General features: G+C 43.2%; 1 long non-coding RNA gene across 2 annotated transcripts in view; it reads left to right on the top strand.

Moving 5' to 3' along the window:
• Window positions 1–27,097, top strand: part of LOC146856506 (uncharacterized) — a 272,731-nt gene that overhangs the window by 56,633 nt on the left and 189,001 nt on the right. For both annotated transcript variants that reach the window (XR_014980959.1, XR_014980958.1), the window contains 2 exons: window positions 12,744–12,806; window positions 13,694–13,739. This is a non-coding gene — a long non-coding RNA (uncharacterized LOC146856506). The remainder of the gene's footprint in view (window positions 1–12,743; window positions 12,807–13,693; window positions 13,740–27,097) is intronic.

Below are 27,097 nucleotides of genomic sequence, written 5' to 3'. Positions count from 1 at the left end.
TCACTTTGTTTTGCTGATTTCCGTCTCTGGGTTCTAGTCTCCCCAGACAGACTGTATGGCTGTTCAGCCGGGTTTTTCCTTCCTTTGCGGCAGCTGGGTTAGCTGTTTATTGGGTTCTTTTTGGCCTCTGCCTATGAGCTTGTCTCAAGAAGTGACCCTTGTTCTTGTCCAGACGGACTGTGCGGCTCTTCGCCACCTTGCCCTTTTGTTGTTGCAGCTGGTCAGCTGTTTTTGTATTTCATTTTAGCCCTCTGTCTAAGACCTTGGCTTAAAGAGGTGTCCCTTGCTTTTATAGGGATGTGCCATACCCTATGTGGGGTACTTGTTGGCTATTGTGCAGCTGCTCTTCCTGGTACGGGAAGTTTCAGCAGCTCCTGCGGAGTGATCTTCGGCTGCTTCTCTTTGTTAGCGCTCTTCCTGCTGTTGTAGGACATCCCCTCTAGTGAGACCCGCAGGGTTGGTACGGTTCTCTCCTGGGGGTTTTGTGTTGGGGTCTACGGTTGGTCCGTTGCTCTTTCTTGTCTCTGTGGATACACTCTGTGTGTTCACACAGGTTATGTTCGCTGTCGAAGGGTGCAGGCGGTGTACCTTCCACCCCTTTCTTGACTGCGTTCCACTTTCACTTCTTGGTGTGGGGAAGTGCTTCCGTGTTCTCTCATGGCTCAGGCCCTGTAGGGCTTTTGCCTATGGGGAGTGGAGTTTCCACCAGCTGAGTTTCTGCTTCGTGTTACCTTGTGATCTATTTCTTTGTGCACTTTCCTGGCAGGGACTTTGGTCCCTTTGCTTCTTACGTGCAGGGGTTCAGGTCCTTTCGCTCCTGTCCTCTGCGGATGTTTTCTGCTTCACTATGGCCTAGTGGTTCAGGGCTGTCACTCTTTTTCCATGGCTCTTGTTCCGCTCTAGGCATTTCACTGGTTGTGAATTGCCACTCATCACTAAAAGCACTGTTGCTTTCTTTTGTGTATGTTACGGGGCAAGTATTCTCCTCAGTATACTCGTTGTCATTTTACAGTGTCTGTATGGGACTGTTTCTACCCCTTTTTCTGACAGACCTCTGTGTTTTTTTTCTCACTCCTTCCTTGTGAGTGTGGTGGTCAGTGTCACTGCCTGTGTTGCGTGGGGGGGGACGGTTCCGTCCCCGTCAGGGGGTTGTTGTCGCTGTCGGTGTTTTTGACACTGTTGTGTCCTGCTATGCTTCATACCTGTGCCGTTGGTACCTCTTGTGCGGCTTCCCTATATCTATTTTTCCTTCATGGGATATATACATATATATATCTACGTCTTTTCTTACATACATATATATCATGATTTATACACACAGTGAGAGAGTATGCCTACTAGGTTTTCCTTGTCCTAGTATTAAGGGGTTTCGCCCCGGTCTCTCTCTCTCTCTCTCTCTCCCTCCCTCTCTCTCCCTCCCTCTCCCTCTCTCCCTCTCCCTCTCCCTCTCCCTCTCCCTCCCCCTCTCCCTCTCCCTCTCCCTCTCCCTCTCCCTCTCTCTCTCTCTCGCTCGCTCGCTCGCTCTCTCTCTCTCTCTCTCTCGCTCTCTCTCTCTCTCTCTCTCTCTCGCTCGCTCGCTCTCTCGCTCTCTCGCTCTCTCGCTCTCTCGCTCTCTCGCTCTCTCGCTCTCTCGCTCTCTCGCTCTCTCGCTCTCTCTCTCTCTCTCTCTCTCCTCTCTCTCGCTCTCTCTCTCTCTCTCTCTCTCCCCCCCCCCCTCTCTCCCCCCCTATATGGTGTAAAGGGCAGTCTGTGTGTGCCCGGCTTACCGGATTTCCCTTTGCCGTTTGTACCTCTATGTACGGCTGGCAGGTTGACTACCTGGTGATGTGCCTCCTCGCTTTCTGCTGCATGCGTGCTGTTGGCAATCCCATTCCTTGGGGCTTTTGTTTAGCTGTGGTGTGGTTTTCACGATACACTCTTGTCTCCTTGTGGGTATCCTTCATCCACATGCTGTATCTCCGGGTAGTCATGACTCGGTATGTCTCTGCATGGTGATGTCTGTCCCCTCATATTACACTTTTTGGCATCCTCTGTGGTGTATGTTCAGTGGGTAGGCTCTGACGATGGCATACTATTTTGCTCCTTTTTTTCTGGGACTCGGTCTCTGGCGGATCCATGGGATCCGGTGCTCAGTTTACCGTCTTTTTGCAGAGGTTTCTGAACTTTCTTCCATTCTGCACTTCCCTTTCTGGTGTCTCTTTTCATCCGTTTGGACGAGGGAGTTATCGTACCGTCCTCTGACGGGTTGTGGTGCCTTTGCCTCCCCTTGATCATGCTCACTTTCAGGGCTTCATAGGTCTGGTGTCAGGAGCGCTGGCACTGCTGTTCCCACCATGCTTAGTCACTGTTATTGACGGTTAAGTTCTCTTGGAACTTGGTAGGTTTCAGTCGCAGACCCTCCTCCAATGGGGTATGGCTTTGGTATCTATTCTAAGTTAAGGAATCTGCGGCTAGATGTCTCTATCAGATGAACAAGTTACTTACCTTTTGTAACGATGTATACGGTAGAGACACAGTCTATCCGCAGATTCCTTAATGCCCTTCCATCCTCCCCGTTCTGCGAGGACCTTTCCTTACAGGTGGCCTTGGTCTTCCTGAGGGGTACTCTCGTCACCTACCTCTGGGGCAGGGTGTGTCATTCTGTTTTGTGCAATTGCCCTCCACCCATTCTCTTTTTTGGGTGGCTAGGTCCTGAGCTTTTCAATACTGCTCCACCTAGGTTCCTCCGGTGTGGAGATTCTCATGTTTTTCTATCCTCGTTCCGCCCTCGTCTGTTTCTCCCCATTTCTTTGGGGTCTCCTTGTCTATTCTACAGTCGCTTGGGTTGAGATTCTATTTGACTATGCTACAGTTCATGGGTCACTGTGGGGAGGTGTGGTGATCGTTCTAGGTGGTTGTTCACTTCTGGTCACTTGCCGTGAGTCATGTCGTTCCAGTCTTGTGGTCCTTTACAGTTCCATCCTGTGGTTACAGTCTCTTTTTCATTCAGCTCCATCCTGTGGTTGCAAACAGTCCATCATGCCAGTCGTTTCCACTGCCGTTGCCTCTTCGGGGGGGCACGGCTCTTAGCTTTGATGGGCCGAGTGCTCTGTTCGCCTACTTTAGTCCCTACATGTCTTGAGTACTCTTTCAACATGGTGTTGTTTCTCATTCTCTGATTTTTTTTATCAATGTTGTTTTCAAAGATTTTTACTGTTTTTTGACACACTGTTCCTATACTCTCGCAGTTTTTGTTGTGGCTCCGCGTTGTGGCGTGGAAAAGTTTCACTTAGAAAACTGACGTCAACACCCGGGGGGGGGGGGGGGGCGGGTGTTCTTATATGGTTCCATTGACGTCACTTCCGTGGACAACGTCAGGACGGAGCTGGGTGACGCCCCCCCCCCGGAGTGCAGAGGTACTGCTGGGGAAAAAGTTTTCCTGATCCAGTCTGACGCCTGGGGATATTCTAAGTTAGGGAATATCTGCAGCTAGACTGTGTCTCTACCAAATACATCGTTACCGAAGGTAAGTAACTCGTTCTTCAGGAAGATGAAACCTAGCCTCAGCCTCGTGTTGCCTGAGGCCTGTCTGTCACAGCTAAGCATTCCAAACATATTTTTGGATGATGAGAAGTACTTTGGCTCTGAGATGCCACCTATACTGCGTTTCCTGTGTTTTAGCAGCCTCCTTGTGTATATTTTGGCATCCATGTTCATAAATCTCTTCAGGAAGATTATTTGGTTAAGTCTTAGTTCAATGTAGGCATTTCATGATGTGGAGCTTTATTTTGTTTTTGGATGTATATGGGATCAACACCCTGGGTACAAGGTGACAAAAGGCAGCAATTACCAAGTATATGCAAGTCATAACATATCCATAAAGTTCAGCAGGGATATAGTTATATTTTATTGTAGTACAGGTTTGGGTTGACCAAAGTAAGTGATTGGTACAGGTTAACGTTTTAAGGAAGTGCTATTTGATGTCTGTTTACAGTTGGAGATTGTCTTTGCCTCTCGAGTATGTATGCGGAATTTTCGCACTCATTGGTGTAACGCCAAAGAAAGATTGCTTGCAGATGGAGAACTTTCTAAATCAGGGATTATGTTGCATGAGCAGAGCTTGACTTTGCATAGTGTTTCTGCAAGAAAGCTGAGGTGTTTGAGATGAAAACCTGTTTTTTAAGGTGAACTTGCACTGTAACGAAGGTTTTAAAGAGATTAAATAAAAATGGGTGGGACAAGGGGCGTAAATTGCATGTACCCAGATTGTAATTATGGCTCCCTGATTTCCGTTTTTACAGATTTTAGAGCTAAATACAGACAGAAAACAGTGTGTTTTCTGTCTGCATTTATTTTTAAATGTGGATAAATACAGAAAATTGTGCTTCTTTTAAGTGAGTCTCTATGCTGTCTTTCATGAATTATAGGCCAGCAGCTGAGCAGATGGACAGCATGGGAAGTTAAAAAATAGGAATACCTTTCTTCAAATAAAGGCACATGTCAACATATATTTATAGTATAATGCTAGTTTTTACCATAGGATGTATTATGTAATATTCGACAGCTTAAATAGCTAAAACATGACAGATTTCAAAGTATGAGTGCGCGTCTATCAGTTAAATAAATATGGGAATGTACAGTTTTACAACTTAACCCCTTCAGCGCGGCGCGGATTTCCGTGCCACGCTGAAGGTTCCGTGCGCGGGCGGGGCCATGACGGAGCGGTTCCGTCATGCGCACAGCGCAACCGACGTGCATGACGGAACCGCTCCGTCATGCGCGTCGAAGGGGTTAATTTATAAGAAAAGTACAAAATAAATATGGATAAATACAGGTACAAATGGCCCAAAAATAAATATGGTTAAATACAGACGGAAATGTTAAAAAAAAAAATACCATAAAACCGGAAACCCTAACTGTAATGTTCCCCTGCCTTTTACACCTGTTGGGCTAATAAGAAAATCTTGAAAAGTGACCTTTGTTTTTCTCTCTCTACCTCATCCTCTGGGATGTGCATTGAAGCCACTTCCTTCTCAGCATGCAGCCGCAGATTGAATGCATGAATTTCTATTTTGCCTCAACCAAAAAGCGGTCTGTACCAAGTGTGTATTTTTTGTAAAAATTGGCATCCAAGTCCATTGGCCAAGCTATAGTAACTGATTTATTAGTACATTTCAAAAATCCTTTGTAAATGCCATTTAATTCCCTTAATTTCCTGTGGTCTTTACTGGCCTGTCCCTATCATTCTCCTGCTTTTTGGTTTTGTCTAGCAACACTTGCTATCCTGTGTCTAACCAATGTGGTTATAAATGATCCCCAATTAAGACTGTAATGGCATTGCAGACTTTGTGCCAGCTATTTCTGTTGTACTTGAGGTTGTAGAACTAGTTTGTGCTTCATGGAAGCTGTAAGGTTGGCGCCCTGCATAGTGGATGATTAAATGTTTATCCAATATCCTTTCATTGTGTAGGTTTCTTTCCAGATGAGCCCATTATGTAATTTTGTTATGTAATCTGTCACGCACTAAATCATTATCTGCAAGCTTAGACTACTGTGTATTCTGTAGTCTTTTATGTTAACACACTTTTATAATCTGCCCCTTGAGGCGGCATTGCTCCTTTACAATGTTTAAATTCCCTGGCAGGATTACTTTCAAATAGTTCATTAGAAAATCGAAAGGTTTTGACATCTACATCAATTATATAATGCACATATTAACGACATTCAATTCTGTTTTTGCACTTCCGTTAATTATATTCTTTCACTCATTTCTTTGTCTACCTTATTTTAGCACTACTATTGATAAATGTGTGCCTGAAACATGTCCATTTAACTGGGATCATTGTTTGAAAATTAAATCCCACATTAAAACTAATCATCTAAAAATTAAACAGTGTTAAGTCAATTAATCACCCCTTTACACAGGCTACTTTGCAGTTGCAACAATCAATTTGTCAGATCCTCTTACTGCATTTTCTTGATAATAGCATTTCATCCTCATTTGGTCTAATTCTCTGAAATACTATCAATGTGCCTCACCCTTACATTTACCATTTCTTATCGTTGCTGGCCGGAGTCCTGGAACATACCTGAATGTGAAATTATTCAGTCTTAATTGTTTTACTTTTAACGGAGTGACTGAAAGCAAGCTGTAGATATGGGTTTCATTGTTTACGTATCTAATGTGCTTTAAAAGTAAATCCACCTTGTTCCAATCTCCTTTGTAGCTTTCCACCATCAGGCTGTTAACGCCTTGCACACCTGATAATGTAATTGTGAAACACGTGTTTCCCAACACTGCATTCATACATGTCTGTTTTGTGTTCATTTACTTCAATTTCTTTTTTCTGGTCCAGTTTCCACAACAGAATTTCAGAAATTAACTATTCAGTTTAATAAAATTAGATTTTACTTAAACTATTCATGTTAACCTCAGCCTCTTTGGATAAGTTAGATCTTACCCTAAAACTTTTTTTTATGAAAGTATAACACTTGTATGCTGCTCCTTTATTAGTTACGTTGTCAAGTAACCACGTGCACTTTCGTAGTATTAGCTTCAGAAAAGTTACTTAATTCTTGGGCATCTCCATAGTGAATTTAATTGTATTCTTCAAATTGTTGCACTTTATCTATCTTCAAATCCCAAAGTCAGGAACTGTTTGCATGCAGTATTTGCCTAAATATAATTTTAAATTTGGGTGTCTAAATGTATTGACTTTGGGATACCATAATGGTACCCATACAGTACCTGTCCTATAGGTAGTATGTACTTCGTCCATAAAGTAAAACAGAGAATATATAAAACTTTAAAAAAAAAGAATTTAAACTTATTTTGTGGCAGTAGTACTTCTCAACCGCTTCAACATTTCATTAAAAAAAATGTTGCCATATACGTTTTGCACATTGTGCTTGAGTTCAACATTCTTTTCTATTCCAGCATCCTTTATTTGCCTCAATCTTAAAAAAAATATATATATATATATATATATATATATATATATATATATATATATATATATTTATATTTATATTTATTACCTACTGGCGATCGCCAGTAGGTAGTTATAGTTAGGACCCTGTTTCCATAGGAAATCCGCAACATTCTATTTTGAATAACTTTGGCGCCGGTCGACGAATCCTCGCGAATTTCTCAAAATAGGTGGGGCGCTACGCTCCGCTCCTACCCTGAAAGTCTCGGGGGGATTCGTCAAGCGGGGGCTGAGATAAAAGGGGGGTCCCAAAACGCGTTTTTCCCATGCATTTTTCCATAGGACCTTTAGACAGGGCTACAGCCCGAACGGCTGAACAGAATTACTAGAAATTTGGCAGAGAGGTAGTCCTCAGGTCAAGGAAGTGCCTTTTGTAGGTTTGGTGTAAATCTGTTCAGTAGATTCTGAGAAAATAGCCTTTAAATCAATATATATATCTGAGCCAGCTTACGGTACGCTTACCGTACGCGTACGGTGGCGTGCGCGATTCTGATTGGCTGTTACATCTAAGTAAACATTCGAATCGGCCGAAACCAGGAAGCGGCGGCCGCCATTTTCTCTCTCGCACTCTGAGGGGGGGGCTGTAAACAAAGGCAAAAAACATATAAAGGGGCTGTTTAGACAGCGCCCATGCACATAGCCATGTTAGTTGAGTCCTCAAAGATCCCCCAAGGCCAAAAACGGTAAATTTTTTTTTTTTGAAAATTTCGCCGATTACGCTTACCGTACGCGTACGGTGCGCTTACGCTAAAAATTTTAATAAAAAAAAAAAAACACTCTCTGTGCATGGCATATTATTGTCATCACTTACAAATTAAATTTAACAGATTACCTATCACAAGGAAGCGCATAATATGTCCTCCATGTGCGCACGGTGCGTAACGTGGGCACGCGGTGCGCGTAGCGCACTGCGTGCCCACCTTGCGTGTACGGCACTAACTGCGTAAAGTGGGCGCGCGGTGCGCGAAGCGCACCGCGTGCTCACTGTGCGCGCACGGTGCGCGAAGCGCACCGTGCGCGCACGGAACGAACTGCGTTAAGTGGGCGTGCACGCCACGAATGGCGTAAAGTAACTTAGCATTTAAAAAACCGTACAAATTCACTGAAAAAACCATAGGTTTCACACACGTTATAGTTAGGAATTAGCATTTAAAAAACCTTGCTAATTCAATGAAAAAACCATAGGTTTCACACATGTTATAGTTAGCTGGAAATTTTACTGATAAAAAACCAATGAAATTCCCCCGTTATAGTTACTGTAGGCAACTATAACTCACGCGACCGCAATCCTTTGCTGATGACATATGTGTCTTTATGAAAAAAAAATATTTGTAATATATGTATAGCTAAAATTTAATGGAAGAAGACATGGGCAAATAAGTGTCTAAATACAGTATTAGCATCAGCAGAGGATTGCGGTCGCGTGAGTTATAGTTGCCTACAGTAACTATAACGGGGGAATTTCATTGGTTTTTTATCAGTAAAATTTCCAGCTAACTATAACATGTGTGAAACCTATGGTTTTTTCATTGAATATATATATATATATATATATATATATATATATATATATATATATATATATATATATATTCAAAATCTTAGTTGTGCTTAAACCAATGCCGAGTCCAATTCCTTTGTAGCATGGATGAGTTTATTTCATGTAGCGAGAAACGTTTTTGCTACATGAAATAAACGTATCCACGCTACAAAGGAATTGGGCTCGGCATTGGTTTGTTTAAGCACAACTAAGATTTTGGACTTTTGAGGTTTGTGACCTCGCCGTGAGCCTGCCCCCTTCTGCGGCAGAAATACTTGCAAAAGTGTTTGGATTGGAATATATATATATTTTAGTATGTACTGTAAATTAATAATGGTGTTTGTACCTTTTTAGCTAATGATACTAACAGGCTCTTGATCTGGATTTGATATAATGAACCTCATTGAAGAATCTTGTTTTTTGCAGAAAAAAAACTTTTTTTAAATTCAATTAGTCATTGCTTCATTTAATTGTTATTCAGTTGCATTACTTAAATATTTTGGTTCCCATATAATTCATAACCATTTTTGAAAATTTGTTCCTGAGCGTTTACATTTCCATGTTCATGATTACATTAGAACTACCTTTATCTGCTGATAAATAGTCATTCTGACAAGTATAAACAATGATTTGCTCTTTCCATTTAACACTATTTTTGTATCTATTTTCTTGTTTGTATTCAGTTATGTGGTGCTTTATATAGCGCAAGCTAGACCCACAGGTATCAGAGTGCTTTACATGAGCACCAGTTACGTTACAGACACATTCATTTTTGTTAGGTACTGGGTGATTAAGTGATTTGCCCAGAATCACAGAATGTTGAGCGTCCCTGCCGAGACTCAAACCCAGTTCCCCAGCTCCGAGGCCGACTGCCCTAGCCGTTAGGCCACATTCTCTCCCCTGTGCTGGTTCCGTTGCATTCTTCTCAAGTAGTTAGTCCCAGTGCTGTTAATTTGTTTCCAGTTCTTTGATCGGTATTAGGCCACCAAGTACAGCTTTGAATTTGTCATCTGTCATTCCACTAGCTTTGAAAAGCACCTCTCCACCACATGCCAGGAATCCTGTATCCATGACACATTTATCGCTTTTTGTTTTGTCCATGACTTTTGGATTTTATATACATTGTGTCTTCTCTTGTAGGGGGTTATTTGGATTTCAATTTTCTATTGATTTGCCAGTACTAATATCCTACATCATTTTCATCTTTCTAAATCACTTATGTGGATGTCTCTTATTAATGATTGCTATAGAAATGAAGTCAACTTGCTCCTCGGGCCAGAAATGACTAGCTACACATAGCTCAAGTTTGTTAGGGAATTCTGAGCTTATTTCATGTATACTTGCTGTTGACTTTGCATGAAGTGATGTTGGTGTTCCTACTTAAAACATTGTGCAGAGTAGTCTGTAAATTTACCATCCCCATAAAACTGTGGGCACACCTTCTATATCACTTAATTTGCAAGACAGTGGTGCTCCTGGGACAGTGTTTACTTCCAAATTATGAGGTGACATGTCCTTAGAGACGAGATTCAAAACAGCATTTAAATACAATCAATAAGAAAGGACAGACTCAAAGGGATTTTGAGATCAGAATTTAAAGAAAAACCCATGAGAGTTTATTGAAATTTAAAGTGCAATAGAAAAAAAGGAAATGCAAATGAAGTAGTAGTCTTGTTGAATCAGTTAAATAAATACAATCATTTGTCATGAAGGCTATCATTTACAGAAATAAATGCAAAATGAGCAAATTCAAGAAAATATACTAAGTCTCAAATGTGCAGCAATCAGTATCGAGGAATCGGACAGCATCCCTAATACCTACCCCAAATTCAGGGTTTTATATAGGCAATTTCAGCATAGAAATGATGAAAACTGTAAGGTCAACATGGTGTGAGCAAAGATATCAGAATTTCAACAAATCACATTGCGTTATTCTAAAATGTCATTTAACCCTATCATAAATCTAACCCGTTACATGAATATTATTTCTCCACCTCTGACCTAATGTTCTCTGGAGAAGTCCGAACAAGCTATAAACAATCAGATATTAATGCAATATAATATGCTAGCAGGAAGAGCCTTCAAAAGTAGCAGAATGCTTCCTCTAGCGAGTTCTTGGAGAATGTCAATCAAACCAAACAGTGCATATCTCACTGTGTATGACGTCAAGTGAGAACTATGAATAAGTAATTAACAGCATGATGTTGCAGCCATTTTAACAAAGATGGAGTCGCGGTCTGAGTCCTAGTTTAGTGTGCCCCAGAAAACACACTAAAGCACATCATAACATATGTATGAATTCAAATGTAGAAAAAAAACTAATATTAATGCACATAATTTGATATTCTGGATTAACTTCCACATTACCAATGTGGGGTACTAAAGAGCATATACATCTGCCGAAATACCTATTTCAGACACCAAGAAGTAGTTGTGTCACAAATATATTCATATACAATCAGTTGACTTCTTTAAAAAAAAGTATTTGGTATGCCGGTAATCTGACTGTTATCACTAACAGGTTTGTACAATGTATTCAGCTGTTGCATATTAGTTATTATCTACAGTGCAATAGAGGAAGCCATGCTTGTCCTGGTCTAATTAAAACATATATCTTTTAATACTGCTGTTGGGGGCTAAGCATAACTGATGCTGAGGTTGTGACCGCGTCTCTAAAGTGTAAATGATATCAGCTTAGATGGATATTGTATACAGTTTATTTTCATCTTTCAGTCAGCCCCCCTTCGCTGCATGGTTTTTTCTATTTCAAGAGTAAAAATATAACAATGGTGCAAATTTCCTGTCCTCTCCTCCGTTTGCCTCATGAATCTGAAATTAGTGTTAGTTGTCAGTCTAGCTATCATTCATTTCATTTATTGACAGTTTGAGGTGTCAAATACTTTGTGTGCATCCTGGCTTGCCAGACTCTTGGGAGTCTGGTAGTGCAACATTTGCTGTTACTCCATCCTAATGTTAAATGTGGTACTGTGCCCTTGTACAGTTCCCTATGACCAGCATGGACTGACCCACCTTCAACCCAAGCAAACATTCCTGCTAATTTGCTATCCAAATTCATCATGGCTCGTGGTCCATAAATTGCATTCAAAAGTCGTTCCCCGCTTTTGTCAATCTTATTATTGCTTTCCTTGGGATCCCAGACAGAATCCCTTTTTTCAAAAGTCTCAATATAATTATCCAATAGTAGTAGCACAAATACATTCTCTTCCAATAAACCGGTATGGGCAGGCCACCCCATTTTCCTGAACTGAATGGCATATTGTACATCTCGATCTTCTGGAGGATTATTCAATAACTAGCTTTCAGATCCTCAGTCAAACTCGGTAAATTAGCCTAATTTAATGTTTTTTATTGTGTCATTACTATGTACCTAGTAAGCTTCCTATGTGCATGGTAATCTTATATTCCATTGTATTCCATAAACCTGTTCTCATTTGCGTAGTCCGTGCTTTAGGTGTGCAGCAGGCAAGCCAATATGCAGCCTTGTCTCCCTCTTTGTGGGTCACTTCCACATCCTGCCTGTAGCTGTAACAGCACAAGCCTTCTGTAGCTCCTAATAGTTTTCGGAATGTTGTCATTGTTGTCCCTTTCTATGCTACCTTGTTTTCAAGAGTTTTAATTTAATTCTCTAAAATGATCATTGTTACTGGAGTCTCGGCCAAATTGCATAGGATTTCTCATGCTCCCGGAATAGTGCCCTTGAAAGCCTAGGATGTCGCTATTGAAGGTATTGATTTTTCAAGTTCTAAATTGCTCTCCTAACTGTCACCCAGTATGGGACGTTTGGTAAGGCTCTCTGTAAAGTTCTAGGTGTTAGGCTTGACCTGCTTTAGTCACTTACAATATGGAGCTGGCAACCCTTTCATAATCCACAAATTACGTCAGCAATGTGAATGGGGATTTCACTAATTCTTTGTTCTCAATTTTAGGAGTTTAGGTGTTGAAGAGCAAAATTGGCCTGTGTTATGGATGCCAACCTAGCTGCCATTCGGCATTAAGTACCACAATCTGACACAACCAAACCTCATTTTCTTGGCTAGTTCTCATGCTCTGATAAAGTTATGTGATTCATATATGTGGGAGGGACAGACGGAAAAAGAAGCGAGGAGGCTGTATATGGTTAAAGTTGACGTGAGTTTATTCACAGGTCAAGCAGAGTTGATTATTCAAATAAGAGAAAAAAATTCTTCTTTAATACCCTCCTTCTTCCTTTTTAGATCTTAAGCTTCATCCGGAGGGGGTCCCTGGGAGGCTCGAAGGCAAAACAAAAGAAAGTGACGGTAAGTAATATATATTTTCCTACACTATGTAAGGATAGGTACCTTTACCACACCCGGGTGAAAAGAAAGATCTTAAGTGGAAACCAAAATATTAGTCCAAGAGAAAGAAAAGAGGAAGGGACTTTTCCTAATTTAGAGAGCCCTTTGATTTATATCTGTCCCATGAAGAAACATTGTTTCTTTCTGGGAAAGAATAAACAAAAACAAATAGCTTTATCCATTTTCTAGGGAAGCCTAGTGCGTTAACATCCCTGTCTGTTTCATTACTCAGGGGAAGGGGCACCCTTGGTTTCTTCTACCTATTTTACTCTCAGTGAAATAACATTCCCCCAACAGTCATTGAAAGTCCCAGGAGTCCAATGTATGCTAGACCTATGTCTTTATCTGGTTTGTTCCCATTTTTACCCAGTGTGTGAAAGGCCAAAAAAAAAAAAAACCTCCAATCAATTAATAGTGCCCTTTCTCTCCCGATCCTCTCCTTCATTTACCAAATCCACCCCCCTTCCATGTTACGTACCGCCTCTGCTGCAACTCTCCTGAGTTGCAGCGGCTTGTGCACGTCTCCTGTGGGCAACCACCACTCCTTGCTCCACTCCTCTGGACTCCCGTTGAGTTCAGCGTCTTTCGTTCTGGGCCCAAGTAGGTAGGCTTCTTCTGTTTCCTCCATTTCCTCTGGTCACTCACCTTGAGTCTTCTTCCTATCTACATCTACCGGATTCTCCTGGTCCCTCTTTCTTTCTTCGTCCATCCTGGCTCAGAGGAGTTCCTTTTCTCCTCCTTCCTGTTGGGTTTATTGGCTCCCCATCTCAACATCATCCTGCTCCTCCTACAAGAACGAAGGGTAATCCTTCTTTAGTGTCGTAACTATCGGTTCTTGTTTCTTCCAGGTCCTGCCGAGGTCGTTGGAGTCTGGAAGTAACGTCGGAGAATGAGGTAAGTGAGGGGGGGGCTCCCATCGGGGGTGTACCTGTGTTCCCTGATAATGTAGCATTGCAATTTTGATCTAGAGTTTCCCAGTAAGACTATTATTCCAGTAGTTCCTTTCACATTTCGATAAGCACTATGTCATTTAATGGGTGCTAACATTAAGTTGTATTGTCTGCCTTGTTCCAGCAATACATTTCAAGTACATAACTTCTCATGACTGCTTCACATCATGGGTGTTAACTAACCCCATCATCCTTGGAGACCAGCTATACATCCTTGCCTCTAAACATCTTAATCATCTCAGTCATGATCAGCACTACATTTGCAGAATTCCCTCTTTGCGGATAGGTGTATTGGGCCTCCACCTTCTAGTTTAATTTGCTATACTGCATGTGGGCTGAGCCTGGTTAACATTCCCTCTTGAGTGATTGTTCTGCATATTAGATTTGTTACTGTACTCATTGGATTTTAATAGTTATATTACTACTTCTGGCTTTATATAGTGCCTGGTTACTTTGACATAAACCAAAAGTGTAGCTGATGGTTGGGATAATTATGGTATAGTTTAATTTTATCCGGGCTTCAAAGTTTTGTGTGCCCTGGCCAAATCCGGGTGGAAGGGTAGTCTATTCTCAGTGCCTCTCTGAAATTTGTCTCCCTATCGTGTTAAGTATGAAAAAACGTATCTTGTTCGTTTGCCTGGCATATGGCAAACTTTAACTGTTTCACTGCTCAGTAATGGGCATTCTTGAGACACTTACCTGAATGTGTTATGTGCTTTTAATGCAGTTGCTTGTTATCCCCTTGCTTTAAAATTAATCATATTATGCGATTTTTATGAAAGTGTCTTACAAGACTTGATCTATAGCGTCAACACTTTTTTAATAATGTATTAATCTAATCTTGTTGCAAGTAGTATACTTTTATCAGATAGTTTAAAACAAGAATGGTTTGTTTTCTTGCAGTTCATCTTGTGGCCTTATATTCTGAAAATAAATAATAGAATTACATCATCGTATTCAAGCAAATACATGAATATATCAGTGTATCTTAGAGCCACATCGCTACTTGTTGATGTGCCAATGGTTTGTAGATAATATATTTGAAGTAGTCATTTAGAATAAGTATGAAAGATCTATTCTCTTAAAATTCATTTTGGGCTAAAGGCATACCTTCGAAAGCTGCAATTCTTTCACTGTGTGATATATTCCCATACGCATTTTCTAGTAATACTAATGGAAAATAAATCACATTGATTTCAATCAAAAGTTTCTATTGCATGATCTGCATATTTCACCAGGTAATCAAATGGTATAAACCAGGAACTGTATTCTGATGCCAAGACTTATTGAATCTCTACGTCCTTAAGGGCAGTGCATAATTGCTATAAAGGTGACTCCAATATCCCTTCACAATCCACTTTTTATAACTGCTTCCTCAAAGTTTCAACGTTCTTTTGAGTTGATAGATTTGGGTCAGTTTCCCTGTAGATTTCCTTTCAAGACATCTTGTTTTAATATTTTTCATTCTTAACTACTTCCGACATGCCTTTAGTCAGTACTAAAACTACATGAATTGTCTGATTTCTTGCTTTTATTTGCATTTCCCATGTATTGAAGAGGAAACCCTTTAAAATTGGATTGAATCCTCAATTGATGACTCAGTGAGTTAAGTAATTGATGACTTTAATTTACTTTCCGGTATTTCAGTAATGTTTTCCACCAGCATTTTGGCCCAAAGGGTTTTTTGTATAATGAATCAATGTGTTTTGCTTTGCTGAAATGTTTATCTCTAGTTTTTGTCCAACTTGTGATTTGTTGGTGGTAGATTTACTATTAGTTCTCTCCTCTTGAGTCTTCTGTGACCGAGGAGTCTCAGACTTGAACCTTTATCTGGCTCATCCGTTAATGTATAGTGTATTTCTGCACCACTTGTGGAGTTGTGTGAACATCTTGTGGTCTACATCTCCACCTAGTATTGTACAGTACTATCCTTTTATGTGGTTAACTTTTTTCTAAATTTGGTTGACTTGTATATTGATGCCGTATCAAAAGTTGTATTGTTCCTCTGATAAATGTCCCACAGTTTAAACAATGAATCATACTACATTTGTTACTTATTATGTACCATTTTACAGAAAACCTGTTTATTCTTTAGAGACTGATTTATTGGCCTCCAATGACTTGGTGTTCTAATTTCAATTTATCGTGTGAAAAGATACATTACATTAAATACAAGTAACCTTGTATAAATTAATTTCCAATTATGCCCAGATCGATTGAACTGGAGTTCTTTGCCTCCACCTGTGGAGTCTTGGTGCCTCCGGTAGTAGTGATCTCAGGTGATGAGAATGGGAAATGTTATTTCAGTAATTGAAGTTGCTTTGAGATGCAGATACTTATGACTTGTTATTCCTAAAGGGTATTGTTAAATTTAGAGTTTGTGCTTTCTCCCAAGAAAATGTAGAAGCGATAGCACATACGAGAAAAGATACTAGCCCCTTCAGGGACTGCGTTTAGATCCAATTATTAAAATGTGTAACATCCAACATTGCTGTCTGCACTTGGAAACCGGCCCCAGGTCCAGGGAGGACCTGGGTTGGCAGTTCTGGCTGGACTATTCCCATGAGGAGCAGGATCACGGCTGATTGCATATGGCTGGGTCCAAACTGCGTTGACGTGGTGAGCAAAAGAACAATTAATTAATCCCAGAACTTTGTGGCTGGGGGTGAATGTGTGCATTATTCAGCATTCTGTCCATCACTTGTTCCTTTTACTTATTTACTAGAGGCAATGTTTGGCAGAGCATGTTTGCTAGGCAATGTTTAGAATACTGTCCTTTGTTTTAATGTTAATATGGTCCTGGTACCCAAGTATGCAAACAGGGTGGTTATCAGTCAATGTGGCTCACAGCTTCTGTGAAATAGTAAGACCCACTACCTGGAGTGCCCTTTATTTGCAACTCACAGAACAGGTTGTTTCTGGTTGGCAAAATAAATGGCTTAAAATGCCAGTGCACCATTAGTTCTTCCTTTGGTCTGTCATTGACTTAATGCCACTTTGCTGCAGAACTTTGGAGTGGTAATTAAGAAGGATCATTAGGGAGAAACGTCATGGGTGAGGACAACTTGCATTGAAGGCTGAGGTACTTTTGTTACCAGCACCATATTCCTATCCACATGCTTATTGGTATGGAGTATATATTGACCATACATTTGTGAATAAAAAATAAACACTGAACATATGTATTGAGGGCAGAATCTTACATTATGGTATGATCTAATTAACTGTTAAACCTAGTAGATCATAAAGTATCAAAATACTCAAAACCTGTTTAGAGTTCTGAGCTTTATATGATATTATATACAACAAGTCACCTTGAAATACCTCCGAGGAGCAGTGGTGGAGGCAGCATCTCATTTCAAATAATACATAAGTTGAACATGTTAGTAACGTTTTTTATGGTTATCCATTATGGGTAATGTTTTAAAACAAATAGTTTCCACAATGTGCTATGAATGCTCAAGGAGGGGAGCTTGCAGCCTTGCATGAGTGATATGTGGTTCACCTAGTGCCTGTGCAGGAAGCAATATTAGGCTACCAAGAGAATTTTAGGAGAAGGGCATGATCGGTGTTTTCCACTAGTCAGATGGTTGAGTGACCTCCTTCTTCTCTTAGAGTTCTGATCAGTATTTGATCCAGGATAGAGTTAAAGTTAGAAACTGTTGGCGAGCACCATCACTTGGTATGGAACTGTCAGCTAAGTGCATTGAAAGACTCTCCACATGGGACTGGTGTCTGTAACATGCATTGTGTAGTAAAACCTGCAGCATTGTTTGTATGTATTATCCTCATTTATGCACATAATCTGGTTTTGTGTACTGTAGAAGATAATAGAGAATGTTATACATTTCTAAATGATATTTTACCTTGTTAAAGATGTAGGATTTCCTTCCAGATAGAATTTGAGTCAGAAGTGATACCTGGACTCCAGATTGAAAAATGCTTAAAGTAAACCTGGAGGGTGACATTTCCTGTGGCAAAGGTAGACTGATAGGAACAGCTGTAGGGTTTTTCCCTTGTAAACCTTTTTATCTATAATTGGTATGGGGTGCCTGTTGTACTGGCATCCTAAGTTTGTTTACTGAGGGGATGCAGTCAAATGGAACAGTTGTATTTTGTTCGGGGGCAACCATGGCAATTCCTAAAAATATGGGGAGAAAGCTTTTCAGGTGCATGTAGCTGAGAGTCACTCTTTATGTTCTTGGTTATGACTCATTTTATTGCCCCCATCTCACATGCCCCCAACCTTTGTGGGCTAATGAAGCACTGGTGCATAAAGCTATGAATATGACAAGTCATTTGTAGATTTATATTCCGAGTGGATAACCTGTTCTATCTGCAATCATTTATGAGATAGGGGGTGTCCCTGACACCTTTTATGTTCTGATAGTGGAAGTGCTTTTAGTAAAACAAATACACAAAATATACGTCAATCAATCAAATAACTTTATTTGATCAGTTTTAGAAACATAGGTCATAAAAGTACATACATTAAAATGTTTCCAAACAATACAATCTGGCGAAGCATAAGTATACAGGATATATGTTACAAGTGCCTGGTTGGTGGCAGTTCACTTTTAACAATACCCCATTAAATAAAAAAAATTGTTCTATCAGCCGGTAAAGTGAATACAGTGCCCCAGTTATTTGTGAAGGTCCCATGGTATAAATAACTGAGGGTTACACTTAAATTAATCTTAGAATCATAAAAAGCAATAAAAGCCAGTTTAAATATGAGTAATCTTAAAACATTTCAGCAAAAAAAGCCGGTAAGACACTCTTTTATCAGTTCTCTATTACACAAGGTTTACATAGATAATACCACACATCTATAAGATAAACATAGTGCAAATCCAGGAATCCCAGTTACCTACTAGAGGTCCAAAATATGAATAACTAGGATTTTAATTATAAATGTAACGACCCTTGCAATAAAAAAAAGATAAAAACGAAATTTGGATACAAGTTATCGTGTATATCGTGTTTTTTTTCATATCAATAGTCTGTTCAGTGTTGGTCTTTAGTTTAGGGCCCTTGGTATTTAATCCTTGTTTCTTCAGGATTGGCTAGAATTAGATTGGTTTGGTTAGTTTTGGAAATTTCCAAATGATATTAATGTTTGCTGGAGTTAGTTAGGATATAGGGGTTAAAGAAGAATGATGTTGAATGTTTTGCTGTGCTGAGTGGTAGGTGTGAAACTGCTTGTGTTGCAGTGAAACTGAAGACTGTTCGTCTTAGGTGGTATATTAATTGAGCAGATAATAGGGGTTAAAATTAATTGAGGATTTCACATATTGCCCCCCATCCCCCCACAACTAAAACACTTACATAAACCTTAGATTCAGGATTTATGCACTCAACCTAACTAAGAGCATTCAGGTGTGCTTTAGAGAGACGACTTCTCTGCCCGCATGTTGGTAGAAAGGAGTACATGTTTTGAGTGGTTACAAGTTGTGTGCTTCCACAAAAAGTGACTCCCTCCTCCATGCAGTTATGATTATTTTGTTTATCCAGCTGCATGACCCAGCAGCAGTATTGCTGCCCAGAGAAGGCTCACGAATACACATAAAACATGAGTCCACAATGGGATGGAGTTTGGACTTTCAGGGGGAGGTACATGGCACTGTAATGCAATTAAGCTATCTTTGAAAAGTACATTTACTCTGTTAGCTTTTCTCTGTGTGTGGCAGCAGCAGCAGCATAGATCTCCTTTCCATCATAACTTTAGACTTAACGGTACAGTTGTGTTTTGAATAGTAGTATTCCCAGAGCTACACTAACAAGCATTTTTCGGTCTGCCTTGACAGCATAGCTGTTGCTGGACCGAAGTGAACAATAAAAAAATAGCTTTCAGAGTGTTACAGAGAGGGTTTGGGGCTCAAGCCATGTATTAGTTTCCATGAGTAGAGGATTTTATTTGGATGAGGTTGGATGTGTCCACTAAAGAGTGCTTGTATTGCACATTGTTGGTTATGACAAAGCTTATACTCTGTACAGCAGCACTGAGTTGGTTATGGTGGCAAGCCAGTGTTCATGGCAATAAGCTTGAGATGTTTATAATAAAGTTTTACGAAAAAAGGCAGTAAAGCTTTTTTTATTGTGAAAAGCATATGTTAAAATGAATTCGCATTCAGGGGTTGATTGTTTTATTTTTACTCTACGTTAAAGCCTGCAGAAAGGTATTTAGTTAAATGGAATCTCACAGATTACTGTACTAGGCAGGGTTTTTGATGCTAGTTACCTCTTGTGACAAACTGTCGATATAGAAGATTTGTTCTGTGAGTAATCTTGGCAGGCCGGGCCCTCCTTGGATAGACAAGGGGGCATTTTTACAAGCCCACACTGCCACCAGAGTGTCACCTTTTTTGCGCTCCTTTGGCACAGCACCATTTTACATATTTACAAAGTGGTGCTAAGCCACTTTGTATGGCACAACGCCACCTTGTAAATATGGTCCTTTCCCCCGCAGTCCTCTGTGGCAAAGGGGCGTGCAATGGGAGTTATGTTATGTTATGTTAAAATGCATTTTTATAGCGCTCGGCTACTCTAAAAGAGTGTCCCGGCGCTTTCCACAGGCAGCTACAGAGTATAACAACATAGCAAGAAGAACAAAGCCCAAAAGAGAAAGAAAGAAGCCCACCTAAACAGAATGATTAAAAAGCCAAGTCTTCAAATTCTTCCTGAATTGAAGCAAGTTGGGAGTGCTGCGGAGTGCCAGTGGAAGCGAATTCCACAACTGGGAGGCCTTGAGGCTGAAAGAGCGTCCCCCAATGCGGGCCTTCCTCACGCGTGGGACCACAGCAGTGAAAAGGGATTCCGAACGCAGTGAGCGCGCAGGACGATAGAAGGCCAATCTTTTCTGCAGATATCCTGCGCCTGAGCCGAACAAAGCTTTGTGCACGAGCGTCAGGGATTTAAAAATAATCCGCTTCCGGATCGGCAGCCAATGAAGCGTCTGCAGCAGCCCAGAAGCCCGTGCTCGTCTATGCAGCCCAAAGATCGCACGGGCTGCAGAGTTCTGTGCCACCTGCAAACGCTGGACCAAGTATTCCGGAAGGCCTAGGAAAAGAGCATTGGCATAGTCTAGCCTAGATCCGATGAGCGCCTGCACCGTAATCCGTCTGTGCTCCGCAGACAATAGAGGAAGAAACTTGCGGAGCATTTTCAGGATGCCGAAACAGGTGCCGGACAGGCCAAGGACATGCGCTCTCAGAGAGAGCTTGTTATCAAGCTTCACACCAAGGTTCTTGACAACCAAGGAGGATTGTGCCGGAGGACACATGGCGGCCGGCCACCACTGCCCCCACTCGGGATCGATGGCACAGCCGAAGAATAAAACCTCCGACTTGCTGGAGTTGGCCTTCAGGCTATTCCGCTGGAACCAGCCGAAGACCCTGTCCAGGCAGTCCCGAATTCTCTCCCCATCAAATGTCTGATCTTTTCCACATGTGAAGAGGAGTTGCGTGTCATCGGCATAGGACACGATCTGGGCTCCGTAAGCCTCAACCGCAGCCGCCAGGGGGGACATAAAGATGTTAAACAATGTTGGGCTCAACACAGAACCCTGTGGAACCCCAACTCCCAATGGCGGCATCTCGGCGGAGCTCTGGGAAACCCAGACCGTCTGGCGGCGGCCCTCCAGAAAAGATGTAAACCATCTAAACACCGTCCCCCTTAGGCCGATGTCATAAAGCCTGGCGAGAAGCGCCTCATGGGGGACGGTGTCGAAGGCCGCCGACAAGTCCAGCATGACTAACATGGCCTTGCCACCCACATCCAAGGTCTCCCTGATGATCTCAGAGACCTCCACCAACGCCGTTTCCGTGCTAAAATTCGGACGGAAACCGGATTGGGATGGATGGAGCAGATTGTTGGACTCTAGGAAGCTCGACAAGACGCCATGGACATGTTTCTCAGTGATCTTAGCCAAAGCCGGGAGAAGTGAAATTGGCCTGTAATTGGCCAAGACCTCGGCATCAAGACCAGGCTTTTTCAGGAGGGGGATCACCATCGCCCTTTTCCAGGTGCGTGGGATACTCCCCTCCCTCAAGGAGGCATTGAGGATGGGGTTGACCAGAGGATTCACCACTGCCGCCATCCCGGCCCAAAATTTGGCGGGGCAGGGGACAAGTGGGGAGCCAGATTTGAGACTGGCCAGCAGAGTCCGGGACATGTCACTGGAGACAGGAGGAAAGTCCTCCAGGGTGGCCGTAGGCATGGACGATGTTCCAAGTCCTGCCCCGGAGTCACAGCAACCCTCCACCAAGCTCTCCGAGAAGGAGGCCTGAATTGCCTTAATCTTGTCGGTGAAAAAAGTGGCAAGATCACACGCCCACGCATCAGGTGATACAGGCGGGGGTGAATAAGAAGTAGGGGACGTGAACTCCTTCACAATCGTAAAGATCTCCTTGCAGGAGTTCGCCGACGCCTCAATCCTCCTGGCAAGATATTCCCGCTTGGCACCAAGAATGTCACGGTGATAGGCCTTCACCGCCGACCTATAGGCAAGTTTAGCCTCCCCATCATATTGATGGCGCCAGGCCCGCTCAGCGACCTTACATTGGCTGCGAGCCATGCGTAGCGCCTCCGTAAACCATGGTGCTGATTGCCGTATCGCCGTGGACCGGGGGGTTGCCCTTGGGGCAAGATCATCTAACCTCTCGGTCAACCATTGCTGCAGGGCCTCAGTGTCTCTTTCCGGATCCCCCGAGAGAGAACAGGGATGTTCCGCGAGCGCCTGCTCCAGCATAGCAGGCGTCACTCTGTGTAACGCTCTCGAGGCCGATCTGGGCACCGTAGGGGCGCAGGTGTCAAACCGCCCATTCTCCAACACAGAGAACCCAATCAGCCTATGATCCGACCAGAGCACCGGCCGCGTGTCAATGTCAACAATTGGGACAGAGGAGAACACTTGATCAAGAGTGTGTCCTTTCTCATGTGTAGGCCCTGATACAAACGGTGCCAGGCCAAGCGGAGATGTAATATCCAACAATTTAGCCCCATCCAGGTCATCCGTGAAATCAAGATGAAAATTGAAATCGCCTGCCAGCAGACAATGTTGTGCAGACAGCGCCAGCTCCGAAATGGCTGTCTGTAGGTCCTCCCAGAAGGAGCCCACCGGGCCAGGAGGCCTGTAGACCAACAGGCCCTTAAGCGCATGGCCTGGAGACAGTCTCAGCATAAAACCAAGGGATTCAGAGCCCTCAATGGAGTTCACGGGAAGAACTGAACAGGAAATGTTCTTCCTCACCACGACAGCGACTCCGCCCCCCCTGCCCTTAACTCTGTCTTGGCGAAAAATGTTATAGGTCGGAGGGATCGCAGTGAAGATGTCCGGATTGGACGCCTCTCCCAACCAAATTTCGGTCAGGAGCAGACAAAGAGGATTCTCCCTGACAAGAAGATCGTAAATGTGCAAGGCATGTCTTCCTACCGACCTTGTGTTAAGCAGCAGACAGAGATGTTTTGCATGCACCTCGATTGTCCTAAGGGCGCTACACTGCGCCCCAGTGGGTGACCAACCGCAGGCCGGGCAGCGTCGTTTACCCTTGTGTCGACCGGGAAATACTGAGCGACACAAGCTAGATGTAGTACGCATGGCGCGGAGCATCGCCGAGGTATAATGGATCATCCTCGCCCACGCCTGACCAGAGTCCTACGCCGCCCCGCCGCCTCCGGGACGCTGACGGGCGCAGACGGGCAGGACTCCGGTACGACTCAGGCTACGCGAAGGCGTCCACCTGCGCGTCCCGCTGCGCGTAGGGAGCGACTTTAAATAGGCTCTCCAGTGAGCCCTTGGCGCGCGAGACCGCTCCGGACAAGAAGCCCCAATCAAAGATGGCGCCTGAAATGGAGCCCAGGACCCGGACCCACCAAAGTGGTGGTGCTTTAGAGGCACAAAAGTGCACTTTTTAAATGCGGTAAGGGGAGCGGGGCGCGAGCTGCAGGCAGCAGAGTTTAAAAACAGGGGTAAATATAAAGCAAGCAGTAACCCAAATACAAAAACGAGGAAAGCTTAAAATTACACAGTGCTAGTACAGCGCAGTCACAGCAGTGTGGTAGGTGGTAGAGGTCGCCACCCCACGAAGGACCGCCTTAAATAGGCTCTCCAGTGAGCCCTTGGCGCGTGAGACCGCTCCAAAATGGCGGCGGCCGCCGGACAAGAAGCCCCAATCAAAGATGGCGCCTGAAATGGAGCCCAGGACCCGGACCCACCAAAGTGGTGGTGCTTTAGAGGCACAAAAGTGCACTTTTTAAATGCGGTAAGGGGAGCGGGGCGCGAGCTGCAGGCAGCAGAGTTTAAAAACAGGGGTAAATATAAAGCAAGCAGTAACCCAAATACAAAAACGAGGAAAGCTTAAAATTACACAGCACTAGTACAGCGCAGTCACAGCAGTGTGGTAGGTGGTAGAGTTGCAGTGGGCGTTCCACCGCAACACCCATTGCTTTTTGATGCTGCCCAAGATTTACAAGGCTAGGCTGAGGCCAAAAGCTAAAGCAGTGGAATACCAGGTGTTAGAATGGTGCAACGAGGAGAAAGTATTAATTTCCCCTCGTTTTTTGCTCTTTCCATGTATGCTGTATTCTGAAGCACACATAGAAGGTGCAAATTGCCTTTATTGATTGTTTATGTGCAGGAAGGTGTCCCTTCCTGCTCATAAACAATGGTCCTCGCAAGGGTGCCTGCGCTGGGTAGCTTTTTTTGTGCCAGCGCTAAGAGAAACACAGGGGTGCTCAGTATTCTTATGAATACGGTGCATCCCTTCGTTTTGAAAATGGCATAGCGCTGCCATATTTGGCGCAACTCCGCGGCCCGTAAGTTTCTTGTAAATATGCTCCAATATTTTGTTTAACCAAGCATATTTTTCTTTAAATACTTTTCAAATTTTAAGACTCAGCCTGATTTGACTTTTGTAAAATGTTATGTTCAAAACAGTAAGCCTGTGTGGGTTTTGGTGCTTGTGAACAGTTTGTCTGTCGCTATATGCCATTTGTCGAAAGCCAGTTTAACAGTTGTTTAGCACATTGTGTTACTGGCTGTAGACTTGTATTTGGTGTAAGTAATCTTTTAGATTACCACAGTTGGCTGTTTTGGTGTTGGCACCCACTTTGTCAGTAAAAGATTTGGGAGTAGAAGATTTTACACTGTTAATCTTGTTAACCCAGATTGAGAGGGTTTCTAGATTGTTTTGCCAACTAATCCAGTAATAGTTGTAATTGTGTAACTGTGTGCATAATGGGTACCAGGTTATGTGCACTTCAGTAGGCCTGTGTAGTTTGTGTGCCCAATGGTTCACTAGGAACAGTTGTGTCTATCTTCAGAAGTGATGTATTTATAATGAAAAGGTATGATTAAGCAAGTAGGTCTTCTTATTTATGAAAATTATGTCTTAAAGCTACTAGGCTAAAAAGGGTGGATTGCTATTACATTGTGCTAAAGCCTATAGGGAGGCATTATGTAGGGGTATGGTAAGTTTGCATAATTTCTGTTCATTATTATCATGAACGATTAAAGGGGCTTCTTAATGCAGATATACAGATCTTACTGGCGGCTGCCAGTAGGTAGTTCTAGTTAAGACCTAGTTTCCATAGGAAAAGCCTTTTGTGACTTGCCTATAACTTTGGCGTCGTTTGACCAATCTTCATAAAAGTTTCCCAGAAAAGTGTCAAAGTAGGTTCTGTGTGTCATGGAAAGTTTAGCGGTGATCTGTGCAGTGATGACCGAAAAATGAGGCCCAAAATGTGGGTGCGTTTGTAATGTTAATTCCCATAGGAATGCGTTGTCGAACCTACAGCCCCGAACTGCTGGACGGAATTATCCCAAATTTGGCAGAAAGGTAGATGTTGTTGAGCAGATTGCTTTGTTATTTGGTGTAAATCTGTTCAGTAGTTTTTCAGAAATTTAAGTTGAAAATTATAGTTATATCCCTGGTCGCGAAGCCTTTGCGAAAAAAGTCGATCTCTTGCAGGGAAATGCTCCGTTCTGATTGGCTGCCAATCCTTCAACCAGGAAGTGTTGGCAGCCATCTTGGGACTCGGATTCACTGACTCCCCCAAAAAATGAGAAAATAAAGAAAAGGTGGCAGGGTAGGAATACCCTGATCCCCAAGCCATGGTGTTGGAGTTCCCCTGGGACCCGCTACGGCATAAAAAGCATGTTAAAAAAAATATACATTTGCTGCAAAATCGCTATAAAGGCAAATTCGAGGCAAATTAAAAAATAAATTAACAAGCACGGGCTCAGCGTGCTTGCTTTTCAATAACCCCTGGGTGGGCCAGGTCCCAGGGGCATATGGTGAATATAGGAGGGGGCACATTGAGTCCCCCTTCTTGGGCTTAACAAAACCTAGGGGACTGCCACCTCCCCGGGGCATTTTTAAATATGAATGTGGGCAGGCCTGCCCAGGGGACCGCCACCTCCCTGGGGCTTATTGCAATTATGTGGGGGGGCCTCACGGACCCCCCTGGGGACTGCCACCTTCACGGGGCTAATCGAAATTATGTGGGGGGCCTCGCAGACACCATCTGCCCCGGGGCTCACCACCTCTCTGGGGTACACTTTAAGAAAAAATTAATGTAGGAGAGGCCCTGCTGCCCCGGGGATCACCACGTCTCTGGGGCACATACTTTATTAAAAAAAAAGAAAGCAGGGGAGGCCCTACGGCCTCCTAGACAGCCACAGGGACCACCACTTCCCCGGGGCTAAAATACAATAATTAAGGGGGTCCGTTGCAGATCCCCAGCCCCGGGGACCACCACCTCCCTGTGGCAAATTTGAACTACATTGCCCTGGGGAGCGCCACCCACCCCCCCTCCCCTCAGGGCCGGCTCTAGCAAGGTCCTGCGGTGCCCAACCCCGGGATATTGCTTTCAGCATGTCAGCAGCTCCCTGGACCCCAAAGCAATGCCGGCTCCCGCAGGAGAAATTGACTTGGAGTGGGGCTGCACAGCCCACCCTCCCTTTTTTTCAAATACATGTTTTTAAAAAGGAGCAGGCCTCTGGGGACGGGATTCCTGGGGCCGAAAATGGCCCAGGAGGGGGGCTGCACGGACCCCCTCCCTTTTTTGGTGATTTGTTTTATTTTAATAAGGGGGCTAGATCCAAGGGATGGGGTCACAGTGGGCAAAATTGGCCCAGGAGGGGGATGAAGTCCCCTTGGCTGCTGAGAGTCCGTAGGGGCCAACAAGGACTCCTGTTACCTCCAGAAAGCCCCACACAGTGGGATTGCTGAGAGGTGGTTGGAGGCCATGCCCCCTTTCTCCACCACTCTGCAAACGTGTCTCGCGGCGCACTGCTGGTGG

This window comes from Triturus cristatus, chromosome 4_1 (assembly GCF_964204655.1).
Source record: "Triturus cristatus chromosome 4_1, aTriCri1.1, whole genome shotgun sequence".
Classification (NCBI taxonomy): Eukaryota; Metazoa; Chordata; class Amphibia; order Caudata; family Salamandridae; genus Triturus; species Triturus cristatus.
This window is presented reverse-complemented; position numbering and strand designations above follow the sequence as displayed.